The 15,409-nt window shown below is 46.1% G+C and overlaps 1 pseudogene; it reads right to left on the minus strand.

Annotated features, from left to right (window-relative positions):
* Positions 1–4,996: 4,996 nt before the first annotated feature.
* LOC101995921 lies at positions 4,997–5,594 on the minus strand (annotated as a pseudogene).
* Between the last annotated feature and the right edge of the window lie 9,815 nt (positions 5,595–15,409).

Raw genomic sequence — 15,409 nt, forward strand, 5'->3', positions numbered from 1 at the left:
TCGAGTTCTCAGTCTGCAACTATTCCTCATGGCCACTCTTCCATTGCCTGTGCACCGCCTGGGGAGAGATCGGCGTGCATTTGCCCCCGAATGCTACTCCCTTGCTCATCTATTCTCCAAGACTCAAAGTCCTCTGCCGTGTCTTTCTCTTCCTTGCAGAGGTCTCACTGCCTGGGGTTGTGTGTGAAAGCGGAAGGAGTTTTTGTTTGTTTGTTTTGTTTTGTTTTTTTAGTCGGCAGTATCTTTTTCTCTTAGCTTTTTGACTGCTAGGGTAAGGCCCACTTGCACTATGGAGAGTGCTCTTTTTATGTAAAGTCAAGTTACTGTGGCTGTTTCCCACATCTGCCAAATACCTTCCCAGAAACACTCAGACCAGCATTTCAGTAACTGGGTGCTGACATGAAAACCCAACTAACACAGCAGGGTCACTGGGGTTGAGGGGAGCTCTGAGACTTGGGGTTTCAGTGGAAGGAGGTGGGGTCAAGTTAATATCCAAGGATTCAAAGACTGTGGCCCTGGAGTGACAGTCACAGACCTCTAGGAGAAGGACTCCCAAACTTAGTGAAAACTGCGAGTCTCTGTGGCTGTAGAGAAACAAGTGCCCCCCAGGCTTTCCTCTCTACCCCCACGCCAGGCTTCGCCCTCCACCCTCACCCCAAGCATGTCCAACTTCACTGCTCTGAGATGGGGCTGTCTCCAGGGACCTTCTCTGGCAATGGAGCCTGGTGCCAGGTCATGCTCCCTGTTCTCCTGTAGCTTCCATTGTCCCGGGCCCTCCGAATCTGTTTGTTTCCTCAGAGAGAAGGTTGTGTTGTTTTTATCTGGTTTTCTAAGTCACTTGTCATCTGTTGCCAGCTGTGGCATGTGATTGAAAGAGGAAATGGCTCTCAGGAGTGTGGGAGCCAATGGCTGTGAGCAGGGACTGCCCACCTGTGGGAAAACAAGTTAAAACTCGCTAGCTTTCTGTGGTGGCAGAAATGTATTTATACTTTGAAAGCACAAACTTGCTTGGAAGGAGCAAAGAGCGGCCCTGTAATTAAAAACAAAGTGAAACTATCACACATAACTACCAGTAGAGAATTAGAAAGTTGACTCCTCCTGTGTGGTTTGGAGCCAGTTTCCTGTCTTTTGGCTTCAGGTTTCTCCGCTGTAAAGTGGGGTAATACGAGGTGAAATTAACTGGCCAACTAATCAGTTGGAGGAAGATGACTTACTAGACAAATGGGAGTTGTTACGGTTTACAGTATTTTTAGTATTGTTATTATTTACACATAATATGAATGTAATTTCCAAGTCTAATATGACATTAACAAGTGAGACCAGTACACTCAGGACAGTTCTAGGTCTGTTCACCCTGAAGGTTGCTTATCGTTGAGTTGAATGTCTGCTTTGCTGATCAGATGGTTTATTTAGACTTTCTTGGGTAGCCATTTTTGGAACCATGGGTTAAAGTTCAGGTTAGCCCAGCTTTTGTCCTGAGGATCACACTGGTTTATGACTGAGCCTGGGCCTAGCTGTTCCAAGGTGTTCCTGTCTGCTGCAGGTTGTCTGAGGCATCTTAGCCACTTGCCTACAGTTCATTTTCTTCTCACCTTTGCTTAGTAGTAGCTCTCCAACCTCAGCCTCTCAAATACTGGGGTCACCCATTGGCTTCTAAGCTAATTTCTAAACATTTTCTTTCTAAAACCATAGTGTGCCAATGTTAGAAATAGTTTTTAACGAGGGAAATAAATTCACATCTGTTAAGTATGGACACTCATCAAATTTGCATTTGATATTGTTGTAGACACAGGGCATTTCTGCTTATACAAGGGTCATGGTTATACACACCAGCAAATTATGAACAAGGAGTCAGTGGGACAGTGAAAATATGGAGCAAAGGACACTTTCTCCATATCTATTCAACACAGTACTTGAAGTTCTAGCTAGAGCAATAAGACAACAAAAGGAGATCAAGGGGATAAAGTAAAAAGAAAAAAACCAGCAAAACTCTCACTATTTGCTGATGATATGATAGTATATATAAGTACCCCAAAAATTCTACCAAGGAACTCCTAGAACTCATAATCACCTTCAGTAATGTAGCAGGATATAAGATTAACTAAAAAAAATCAGTAACCCTCCTTTATACAGATGATAAACAGGCTGAGAAAGAAATCAGAGGAATATTGTAATCGTCTGTCTTGTCTCTTTAAGAGACAAGCCCCTCCCACTCTTCACCCATCCACTGAGGCAAGCAGATTTTCCTTCTGCTTCCAGCCTGAGCCCTTCCCTTTCCATCTCTCTCCCAAAAAGGCAGCTTCTGCCTCTCCCTTCTCCCCTTCCCCCACCTCTCTGGTTTTCTTTCTCTCTCTTTGCTCTTCCCCCTTCTCCCCTCCATAACCCACTAAATAAATACCCACTTTCTCTACATGGCATGCTTAATAGGTCTCTATCTCTCACCCACTGCAGCTCCTTGTGGGATTGGATACCCTGCCAATGTCTCTCACCCCACAAGGCTCCCTGCCTGGGATCTGTGGGCCTCTTGGGGAATGGTGGTGCCATTTTATTTGTACTATAACATTGGTGGTTGTGACTTGGCAAGGCTCTCCATGTCCCCTCCTGCCCATGGACGGGCCAACTGAGGACATGTGGAACTGGGCTCAGGAACCAGGTTTCTTTACAACAGCTCTACATTGTATCTGCCTAAATGCCTACCTCTGTGCACACCAATAGCTTCGGTGGTGAGTTTTCCCCTTAGAGCCCCCAACCACAGCCTTCATGGGTACTCAAAGGAATGAGATCTGGCAGATGGATGTATTCCACTTTACAGAATTTGGAAAATTAAAATATGTACACCACACCATTGACACTTATTCAGGTTTTCAATGAGCAACTGCCTTGAGCTCAAAAAAGGCTGATTCAGTAATCACACATTTATTAGAAGTTATAGCCATCATGGGTATAGCTGTACAAATAAAGACAGACAATGGTCCAGCATATGTATCTAAGAAAATGAAACAGTTTTTTGATTATCATAATATAAAGCATATTAGAGGTATACCAAACAATTATACAGGTCAGGCATTTATAGAAAGATGAAATCAAACTATAAAGAATATGCTAGACAAACAGAAAGGGATGGAAAATACCCCCCAGAAATAGATTGCATAATGCTTTATTAACCTTGAATTTTCTTATACTGATAATGAGAAAGGAACAACAGCAGCAGAAAGACATTGGATAATAGAAAATTTTTCTTTTAACAACATGCTTGGGATTTAGAGAAGGACAGCCATTGTCCAACTCCAAAGTCAGCTCTTATTTTTAAGTAGAGATGTATATGTGTCCAAATAATCAAATTTTACCGTGCAGATAATACAACATCATAAGACAGATTTCTCTTTGCTTGTTGATTCTTTCTGGATAGCTATCTTTTTATCTTTAGGCATTTAGATGTCCACGGTCTTTCCACTCTTTGAAGATGAATATTTTCCTACAAAGACAAGAACAGAACCCTGACCCAATCCTTGTGAGTTTTTTTTTTTTTACCACCTGTATGATTGTCACCTCTGTGGATGAGCCATCATTTCTCTTTCTCAAGAGGTTTCTCTTTTTCAAAACAAATCTTTATCAATTTGATGGTATCCATAGCTTTTCTTCTCCTGTGGAGACAAAAGAGTAACCCCTTCCCCAATGTAGCACATCTCCTGATTTTCATTGTAAGGTCAGCACATCCTTGAAATATAATGGCATTCCGTTTCTCCTTGTAGAATTCAATGCCGGACTTGCTAATGCCGCAGCCCTGTGAGATTAACTGACCCTTCTTTCCTTGCCCATGCCTGTGTGACTCCAAAGAACTGTCAACCAGCACATGGAGGCTTTAATGAGTGGTGTGGCCCTCCTTCTACTATATTAGTGCTCTTTGCCCACCCATTTTCGCTTTTAGAGAGATTGTGCCACTTTGAATGGATAAAATACATTTTAAGTTGAAGGCTATTTAAGTCACTAGCCCAAATCCCAAACTTGTAGCAAAAGCCAAACATCAGCCAAACTGTTTCTGTGAAAGCTAGCTAGAAGACGGTCTTCACATCAGCATTGGTCTTTTGACGGTGGGCATGGATGAAGCTCCAAGGTTAGTGTGAAGTGTGTCATGAACATCACCAAAACTTTACAAACCAGGAATTTGGAATATGTGCTATAGTTGTAAATGCCTACTCTCAATCAAACCAGCTCTTCCTAGATCAGGAGCCTCTGAGGACAAGAAACGAGCACATATGTTGCGTACAGAGGCCTATCTGTAGAATATGAAATATAGATACACTTCCTGTCAACTACAGAAACCCAGACACACCTAGGAAGGGGGCATCTCGATGGAGAGACTGCATCTATCAGATTAGCCTGTGGCGTGTTTTCTTGATTACTAACCGATCCAACCTGAACGCTGTGGGTGGATCTATCCCTGAACAGGTGGGCCCGAGCATTTGAGAAAGGTAGCCGAGTAAGCCCTGAACAGAACAAGCCTGTAAGCAGCGTCTCTCCACCATTTCTGCCGTGGCTTTGCCGGACGATGGGCTGTGGAAGGTAAGAGGAAATAAACCCTTTCCTCGCCCAGTTGCTTTGTGTCATGGTGCTTATCACACCCACAGAAAGCCAGTTAGAGCACACACTAAGGTGAATCCATAAGCAATTTCTTTGGCACGGGGGGTGGGGGAGGAGTATTCAAGACAGAATTTCCCTGTGCAGCCTTGGCTGTCCTCAGATTTAATCTGTAGACCAGGCTGGCGTTGAACTCACCAAGATCCGCCTGCCTCTACCTCCCGAATGCTGGGATTAAAGGCGTTCACTGGGCACAATTCTTTATTAAATGTTGTTAATCATGGGTGAAATTCTTGAGGCAATATGTCTGCCATGGCCCAAGGATTCAGGCAGAGCTCTGGAAAATGAACATGAAGACCTGTGACCGTGAAGGCAGCACTTTGGCCGCAAAGACTGGTGTAATTTTCTTTTCTTTTCTTTTTTTTTTTAAAGTGCTTCTCTTTTAATGAAACAGATCCAAAAGATGTACAATTGTGCAGTTCACAAGCATGGAAAAACAGACAGAAGGACAGAGCTCCAACAGAAGAAGCTAACCCAAGACCAGGCTGGACTTGCCACCAGGGGGGTTTCTCCTGGATGGCGCTGGGGCTGGAGCCACTGGGCTGAGCACAGGAGCAGCAGGCACGGGCTTCTCTTCAATCTGCCCCAGGTTGGCTTGGAAGTCTGTGTCCACGTTTTCATGCATATCACCTTCTCCCTTGAGGTCTAAGAAGTCTCCAGAACTCGCTTCAGAGGGGTTACTTCTCTGCGCTCCAGGTGACTTAGAATCTTCCCTGCCACCAGTAGTAGACTTGGCACCTGCTGACTTTACCCAAGATGGAGGGTTTTCTTCGGGTGTCCCAAAGATGCTAGAAGCCATCTTGTTCTTCCTCACAGGTTGTTCTGATGGCTCATCAAAGCCTAGTGAAAAACTGGATCCACCACCTGGAGGCCGCAAAACCCGGGAGCTGTTCCTGCTGTTGGGGTCCACACCCCTGAAGGTAGTGGTAGTGGTCATGGCACCAAGGGGCGAGGTAGGCTGGCGCATAGCCACCAGCCCCGCTCCATGAGCCTCTGCCCTGGTGTATTTTTCTTTTAGTTGCTCTCAAGTAAAATCCATTTGCAATGCTACCAAGAAGCATGGTTTTCTGGGATGATACATAAAGCGATACATAATAGTGCTATGTCCCCTTTGCCCAAGAAAGACTGTGAAAACCAGAGTTGGGGAGGATGGGGGAGGGGACCATTGCCCTCATGAAGTCAGCCAACCTTTAAGTACCAGGGACTAAGCTTGTGAGCCCTTACCCCTAGCTGAGGAGCTATTGCTGACTGACGGCTCCTGGGGGAGGGGCAGTCAGTTTTCCTTAAGGAGTGACCCCCAGTAGGTTGACCATGCTGAGGCTTCCATATGAAGGAAGTCAGGATGAAAACCCAAGCAGGGCAGGAACCTGGAGGCAGGAGCCAATACACAGGCCTTGGAGGAGTGCTGGTTTGCTCTCTATGGCCTGCTCAGCCTGCTTTCTTTCCTTTTTTTTTTTTTTAATCTTTTTTTCTTTATTTTACATTCCAACTACAGTTCTTCCTCCCACCCCTCCTCCTGCCCCCATCTCCTTCCCTCCAGCCCATCCCCCACCCACTCCTCCCAATGGGTAAGGACTCCCATGGGGAATCAGCAAAGTCTGGTATACTAAGTTGGGTCAGAACCAAGCCCTCCCGCTGAATTAGGGCTGAGCATGGCACCCCATCATAGGGAATGGGCTCCAACAAGCTAGCTCATGCACCAGGGATAGATCCCGGTCCTACTGGGCCCCTCAGATAGTCCAAGCTTCACCACTGTCTCCCACATGTGGAGGGCCTGGTTCAGTCCCATGGAGGCTCCACAGCTGTTGGTCATGAGTTTCCACGAGCTTGGTTCAGCTGTCACTGTAGATTTCCCCATCATGATCTTGACCTGCCTTCCTCATCTATTCCCTCCTCCCTCTCTTGCACTGGATTCCCGGAGCTCAGCCTGATGCTTGATTGTGGATCTCTGCATCTGGCTCCATCATTTACTGGATGAAGGCTCTATGATGACAGTTGGGGTGTCCACCCATCTGTGGAAGGCCAGTTCAGGCAGGGATGATACCACCCACGATGGGCTGGCCCCTCCCACATCAATCACTAATTAAGAAGATGCCGTACAGGCTTGTGTACACCTCAATCTTACAACATTTTTTAAATTGAGGTTCCCTCCTCTCTCATATGACTTTAGCTTATGTCAAGTTGACACAATACTATCCAGCACAGTATATATATATATATATATATATGCATATATATTATATGTGTGTGTATGCATATATATAGTTACAGGTGGTTGCTAACTATCTGACAAAAGTGCCAAGAACTGAACCAAGGTCCTTGGAAAGAGCAGTAAGCACTCTTAATTGCTGAGTCAGCTTCTTAAATTGTGTGTGTGTGTGTTCAGCCTGCATGCAGGTTTGCAAGTGTGGGTGCTGCAGGTTCAAAGTTGACATGGTATATATTTATTGATCATTCTCCACTTTATTGAGGCTGGGTCTTTAGCTAAGCCTGGAGCTCACTAATTTTTACTAGTCTAGTTAGCCAACTTTCCCCAGGGATCCCCTATGTCTTCCTCCCTCATATTAGATTAATAGATTTTAACGTGGTTCTGGGACTCTAAATGCCAATCCACACAGCAAGTGCTCTATCGACTGACCCATCTCCTATTGTGGGAGATGAGTTAAAGATGTGTTACATTCCTTCATGCTGTGGAATATCTGTTTAATGAGGCAAAGATGTGTTGCATTCTTTTATGTTGCATTTGTTTAACTCTGTGAAACTGTGTTACTTTGCCTGCCTAAAACACCTATTGGTCTAATACAGAGCTGAATGGCCAGTAGCTAAGCAGGAGAAAAGATAGGCAGGGCTGGCAGGCAGAGAGAATAAATAGAAGGAAAAAAGAAGAGAGAGAAGTGAAAGAAGGAGGAGAGGATTACATTAGGGTCTAGCCACCCAGCTACACTACCAGCAATGAAGAAAGAAGGGAAGGAAGGCATACAGAATAGAGAAAGATAAAAGCTCAGAGGCAAGAAGGAGATAGGCTAATTTAAGAAAAGCTGGCTATAAACAAGCCAAGCTAAGACTGGTCATTCATAAGAAAGAGTAAGTCTCCACGTATTTATTTGGGAGCTAGGTATAGGCCCCCAAAGAGCAAAGAGTAAGAGTTAAAAAAAAATCTCCCCAGACACACATTACTTCTTTTTAAAAGCATGATCCATCACTAAACCTGGAACTCACCCCTTTGGCAAGGTTGCTGAGCCAGCGAGCTTCAGGGACCTGTTTAACCTCTGGCCTCCAGTGCCGGAGGCCCATGCTGACACGCCTGGCTTTTAAGCAGTTGCTGGGAGTCCCAGTTCAGGTCCTCGTGGATGGAAAGCATTGTTTTCACTGTGCTAGCTTCCTTGTTCTTCTTGAAAGCACAGCAGGTCATTCGCTTGCTCGCAAGTTAGTGGGCCGTGGGAAGGGAAGGAAAGATTGCCGCCCATGGTCAGCAGGGCCAGGACTAGAACCACCGCTGCCTCTACTACTCACCACAGAAAGACAAAACACCACTTTCTTGTGCCCAAGAGGAGATACAGTCTGAAGCTGCCCAAGCACAGACATCAAGGAGAATCAGCAACCCGGAAACAACCAAGATGGCAGCTGGTTTGCCGACACAGACACCTGACTTGAGCACTTCCCATCACCGCCCATCCTTGTGAGCTCCTCGTGTCTCTGGGCGTGTTAGAAGATACACAGCTGATGGATGTGCCCGTGTTGGCAAACTCCCTGCCACCCTCTTTCCCCACCCATGCCAGTGACGTCACAGACCACCCCCGCCCCCAGCACTGATGGGGTGACTAGAGCGATTTTCCATTTGCAGCTATTGAGAAATACCTAGTGGAGAGATACAGGCCTTTCTTTTGTTCTGGGAGTCCAGGAGCAAACAGATGACTTGCAGAAAGTGTTTTCTGATTACAAAATAAGCAGGCTTTGGGGCTTCTCGTTCCCACGCATTTGTGTTCAGGCGTGAGCGTGTGTTAAATATGTACAGTCCCGCCTTTCCTTGAGTACGCAGCAGCTCTCGTGCCAGGTTCCCTCGGGTGTCTTTGTGTCTGTGATGAGGCTTTGCCACATAGCAGACTATATTTGGGGAGGTTTTCTGCAGCGCTGGGAAAACAGGAAATTGCCATCTTTGGGGACCGTGAATCAAAGTGGAGATGGAAAACCCCTTCTTGGGACACTTACAAGACCACTCACCCGAGTTCCTGTTGCACCTGGCAAGAGCAAGCATGGTCGGTCTGTCTGGGAGGCTTCAGTGGGTATACACACGTGTGTGTACATAGGCATGCTTTAATACACACCTAGGAAGTGTACTGTGGGAATGTTGCAAAATGTTCTTATATACATCAAGATGGTTACAGCCTATGCCTCTACGTGATGCAGTCTTATGGGACCACCATTGTATATTGTCTCATCTCTCAGCAGCTGTTATCCAGACTTTTCTGCCTGTGGAAATGTTATCCATATTTAAATACTGCCCTTTCTATGAAATCTTTTTTGACTGGTAACAGTTTTGACACAAACCTGCATTCCAGCGTTTGCACCAATCAGCTCCTTTGAGTTCCCTTTACATTAGAGTGTGGTGGTGGTTACTGTTGATCTCAGTACTTGGGGTGGCCCAAGGCAGGCATGTCACTTTGAGTTAGAGGCTAGCCTGGTCTACATAGCAAGTTCCAGGATAGTCAAGGATATATAGTGATACCTTGTCTTAGAAACAACCCACCCACCCCAGAACACAAGCAAACAAAAGCCAATGCAAAACATCAAAGGGAAATCAGCAAACACTGGTGCGTGTAGGGAAGCACACAAGGGGGTGTGTATGTGTAGCAAAACACACAGGGGTGCCTGTGGTGAAGCACACAAGGGGGTGTGTATGTGTAGCAAAACATACAGGGGTGCCTGTAGGGAAGCACACAAGGGGGTGTGTATGTGGTAAAACACACAGGGGTGCCTGTAGGGAAACACACAAGGGTGTGTGTGTGTATAGTAAAACACACAGGGGTGCATGCAAGGAAACACACAAGGGTGTGTGTGAGTGTGTGTGTGTAGTAAAACACACAGGGGTGCCTGTTGGGAAACACACAGAGATGCGTGTAGTGAGACCTACATGGTGTGCGTGTTTCACACACAGTGAAGCGTACCTAAAGTAATTAATGTTTTCTGCCCTTTGCTTCTGGAATGTCCCAGCTGAGGTTGATTAAGTGGAGATTGGTCCCCAGGTGTCAGGTGATGAGAACGGAGAGGGAGAAGTTATTGCTTCTGTCATGTATTGTTTCCTATATTCTACGTTAACCCAGAATGAAGGGTGTGACTCCCGGCTAGAAGCCTGGGCTGTGTGTTCTGATGAGGTCTGTTTGTCTTCCACCCTGCGCACCCCACCCAGTGTGTGGCCAACTGTGTGACCTTTACTGTGGAAGGCAGTTCCTAATACACACCAGGGAAATGTGTTGTCAGGTGTGCTGTGGCTAGAATTGTGCTCACCTTGGAGGGGTGCTGTGAGAATTACAGAGGTGATGGGATGAAATGAGGGCCCAGCCCTTGTTAATCACCCACACCGCTTTGTTTCTGAGTGGCGATAGGTATGAATGGGGCAGGCACCGACCCTGTGTTGAGCTTCTGATAAAGAACTGGGTGGCCCCCTCCAACCCCCCCAACTTTAAGATGTCTTTGAGTGAGATGGAGCGAAGAAGTGAGCATTGATTGTACACTTCACAGGAAGCCTGGCTGGAATCCAGGCCACGCAATGGCCACAGAGATATCTGATACTCAATCAAAGACCACAATGTGGGAACACGGGAAATAAAAGCCGCTATGGCAACACTTGGAGGCACCGCACGTGTTCCCACCTTATTTATAGAAGCGCTTTCCCCTCCGTGGCCTCATTTCCTCATTGGCCTAATGTATTTTGCAGGCAAAAGCTTTGGAACAGAAACTTTTATCAGGGAGTGCTTTGCTGACTGCCAGCGGCGGAGGGAGGTGAGCCGCGATGACATGTACGTAACCTGTGCTCTCTTCATAAGCACGGCTTCTCATCTGCATGTTCCCCAATATGCGTAGAGGACATTCTCAAATGAGTCTGTAGGCAAATAAATGGGAAGCCACTGACCAAAGTGAGGTAGGGGACAGTTGGTGTCGCTCTTAAGTAATCAGGATTCAAGTTTGGGGAAAAGATGGCCATTTCCTACTGACGTGGTACAAAGGTTCCTGGCTCTGTATCCTCATTGTGTAAGACTCAAAGGCTGTGTTGCACACATTCTCAAACACACTCCAGTTTTATATGTTATAATTTCAGGGATCGAACACAGGGATCTGCACAGATGAGCCAAGCGCCCTACCACTGTACAAGGCTGTTTCAGACAGCTATGGTTAGAACTCTGCCCATTGGAGTTCTTGTTGAGAAATGTTTTGTTTTGATTTTGATGGCATGGATTTTAAAAATGCCTACCTGCCACCATTGCTTCCTTTCAGCCCTAAAGAAAACTCTCATGGGGGCTGGAGAGATGGCTCAGTGGTTAAGAGCACTGACTGCTCTTCCAGAGGACCCAGGTTCAATTCCCAGCGCCCACATGGCAGCTCACAACTGTCTGAAGATCCAGTTGCAGGGGATCTGACACTTTCACAGCAATGCACATAAAATAAAGTTAAATAAACTGTAAAAATATCTTAAAAAAAAAAAAGAAAGAAAACTCTCATGGGTGTCCACACTGGGGCCCTGGAGGGAATGGGTTTGTCTCTACTGCAGGAAAAGGGTTCACTCCCCCCCTTTGCTCCCACTCCTTGCTGCAGCACCACCGCCCTACTCACATGGGCACAGCGGTAACAAGGAAAAGGAGAGTCTTCAGGAGCCGGCATTGAGTGGGGGAAAGGGTTTTGGTGGACCAGGGACAATTTGCAATTGTACATAACTCCCTGTTTAGCTTGTTGCTTAAAATGAGATCCAATTTTCACCTGTTATCTTCGGTGTATGTTCAGTGTATTTCCTCAGTGAGGTCACCACTTGGAACAGTCTACATAGGTACTCAGCCATAGCTTAAGTGAGAAATACAAGTGAGCAAACTGATTTTCCCTCAGAGGTGTTTTTAGGAATTGGTGGACTTCAGTGGCACAGGAGGAGGGTGCTGTCTTTCGTTATATGGGAGCTATGAGGAAGGGCTGGGAGAGCCAGAATCATGATTCATTAATCATGGGCATGCCTGTGATATGTGTGTGTGAGTATGTGCGCGCATGCGTGCATGCATGCACACACGTGTGAGGGGGTATATTCTTGAATGCTTGACTGTGTGTGTATGAGGGTGCATCTATGCATGCTTTTGTGTGTATGAAAGGGGTGCATTCATGCATGCACGTGTGTGTTGCTTGCATGTGTGTGCATGTGTGTGTATGAGAGTGCATGCATGCATGTTTTTGTATATATGAGGGGGGTACATTTATGCATGCTTGCATGTGTGTGGTGTTTGCATGCATGTGTGTGTATGAGGGAGATACATTCGTGCACATGAGTTAACCTGGGGTATCTTTTTCATTTTCCACCATCTCTTTTGAGACTGAATCTCTTTCACTGAACCTGAAGCCCATCATTGCAGCTGGATAGGTTGGCTGGTTAGCCTTCAGGATCCACTTATCCAGCGCCCATCGGTGCTGGGGTTCTAAGTGCCAATTACCATGCCCAGCTTTCACGTGTGTATTGGGGGGATCCAAACTCAGCTCTTCATGCTTGAGTAGATATTTTTGACCCTCTCAGACTAGGTGTGAGGAGAGAGCCATAAGTGTGTGTAGCGTCTGCACTACAGGACTGTATGTAAGCTGGGAACTAAACTGGAGACTTAAAAACACACACACACACACACACACACAGACAGAAACACGAGGACATGGGTCATCCTCGATACAAGAGTGCCAAGTTTATTATGCTCCAGGGAAGCTTATATAGGGATCCTTAAATGATAGCCACGCCTCAGCTCTCGGGATCTTTCAGCTGCAGGCCTCACCAGAACCCACTCCCCTGCCATCAGGGTCTCGTGCTCAGAGCAGCTGCAGGCACAGGTGTTTTGCTCAGTTTATTCCAGCAGGCAAAGGGTCTGAGGCAGGCAAAGAAAGTCAAGGAGCCAGAGATCTGAAGCCCCCAACAATCTCTCACTACACAGCAGAAATCGGGAAAGTGGGTTTTGCTTACAGTGCTGGGGATTCAATCGAGGGCATCATAAGTACCAGCCAAGTCCTCCATCACTGGACGCCATCTCTAACTCCATGGGGAAGGGTTTTGAAAGCTTAAGTACTTTTCCAAGAGTAGACACATTGTCTTTTCCAGCATGCTAACCGTTGCCTGTATGTGGGGTTGAATCGGTCTGACCTGTCTCATAGGCTGTGATTTCTCTCCTCCATCATAAGTATTGAAATGAGCGTCGCAAATTCATGAGCTGGTTCTCAACTCTCGGGGTAACACCATTCTAGCAAACTTGAAAGGCTCAAGCAGGTTGTCCCTGGAATGTGGGTTCTCCTGAAAGTTTTGGCTAAGCTATGTGTCTGGCCTTATTGGGGAGTCAAGTGTTGACTCTGCACAGAGTCAGATCCTCAACGCTGTTGCCCAGCCTGGCCTTGAGCGGAACAGTTTCTGGAAGAGGTTGGCTTCCAGTACAGGTGGCCTAAGTTTTGGATCACCTTGATTATTAGCATTTTTTTTTTGTTTTCATCTTTGCATTGTGATATGATCTTTCAAGATAGGTTTCTCCTCTCTGGGGCCACACAGGATAATTCTAGTCCTTCTCATGATTCCTTCTTCAAGTGGCAGGCTCCTTTGTTTACAGAATGCCATTTGCACTGCCTAGTTCCTTGGACTAGTGTGCAGGTGTGTGATGGTTAGTGTTTTTGAATTTTCTTTCTTTCTTTTTCCCCAAGACAGGGTTTCTCTGTGTAACCGCTGTCTTGGAACTAGCTCTTGTAAACCAGGCTGGCCTCGAACTCACAAAGATCCGCCTACCTCTGCCCTCCACCCCCAAGTGCTGGGATTAGAGGCACGTGCCACCCCTGCCCAGCCGTGATGGCTAGTTTTAATTGTCAGTTTGACACAATCTAGAATCTCTGGGGAGAGTATTTCAGTGAGGGATGCCTGAGCAAGGTGGACCTGTGGGCATGCCTGTGGAGGTTTGCCACGACTGTCTTCATCAATGGGGGGAGCCTGCTCTGAAAATGGGCAGCGATATTCCCTGGGTTTTGGCCCTTGACTAAGTAAGAGTATTCTGCTAAGCTACATGCGTGTGTGCGTGCGTGCGTGCATTTGTTTCTCAGATCTTGACTGTAGATGGAATGTAGTGGGGTCAGCGGCTTCAAGCCCTCGACTCCCCTGCGTGATGGTTTCTCCCTAAGTCGTGTTTTCGTTATCACAGCAATGAAACTGGAACTAGGACGTGGTCTCCTACATTGAAATAATTCTCAGCAGGGACCTTTAATCCCAGCACTAGGGAGGTGGAGGCAGGTGGATCTCTGTGAGTTCAAGGCCAACCTCGTCTACAAGAGCTAGTTCCAGGACAGGCTCCAAAACTACAGAGAAACACTGTCTTGAAAAACCAAAAGAAAAAGAAAAGAAAAAAGAACTAATTCTCTCTTGGAGAGAGGGAGGAAGGCAGTTTGAAACTTACAAACTTACAGGACATAAGTTCAGAAAATGATAAACCCTCCTTCCCAATGCAGCTCGGTAGAGCTGACTGCTAGTTAGCCAGGGACTCCAAGGGTGCACTTTTTAGAGTGAATCATCTCGCAAACTAAGATGGACTTACAAGTGATGTCACTACCTATGAGCCGCCCGTGCTCCTGTAACCCTAGTGAGCCCACTTGCCTGCCACTAAGGCAGAATTGTTTCTTTGGTTTGTTTACTCATATCTTCCCAGGAAAAGCCATGCAGTTACGTTAACATCAGTTAACAACGGGAGTGAATTGCCCTTGTGATACTAGGTTTGGGGCACGTGAGCATCTTGGATGGGCACCAGTATTGTTCTATCCTGAGATGCACACAGTCCTATGTGAAGCCAATGAAGACTGCTGAAGTTGGGTTCTTGGGTGCCTCCTGAAGATCTCTGTGTGGGCTAAAATCTTGATCCTCGGGGTAATGGGAATTTTAGGAAGTGGGGCCTTGTGGGAGCTTCCCAGGTAACAGAAGAGAACTGTGAGCCCCCGGCTTCTTCCTATCTTGGTTTTGTTCTTGGCCTCGATGGAACAGTTGCCTCATCAAGTGCTTCTGACATGGGGTACCATTTCTCTACAGGTGAGAAACAGTGGGCTCATTATGACAGGCTGAAATCTTTAAAAGTCTGAGCCACCCACTCCCTCAGTGAAAAACCACCATTATTATTATTATTATTATTATTATTTTTGTTCCTAAATTGCTTGCAAGTCTTCATTTTATATATTTCTTAAAAATGGTATATTGCAAAACATAAGACTTACAAGCAAAGATTTAATTATTTTTATACATTTATGGTCATTCAGCAATAGAAGCAGGTAATAAAGTATACATTTTTATGTAATTCTATCATTCTATCATCAACACAAAAATAATTGTTGAAAAGTAGTGAAAAGAAGGTTTTCTGAGAAGGCAAGTGTTCGAGCATATCAGTACGTGTGTCTACACCCAGGATTTTCTTTTTTTTTTTAATTAATTTATTTATTGAGGATTTCTGCCTCCTCCCCGCCACCGCCTCCCATTTCCCTCCCCCTCCCCCGATTAAGTCCCTCTCCCTCATCAGCTTGAAGA

Source organism: Microtus ochrogaster, chromosome 6 (genome assembly GCF_000317375.1).
Source record: "Microtus ochrogaster isolate Prairie Vole_2 chromosome 6, MicOch1.0, whole genome shotgun sequence".
Taxonomy (NCBI): Eukaryota; Metazoa; Chordata; class Mammalia; order Rodentia; family Cricetidae; genus Microtus; species Microtus ochrogaster.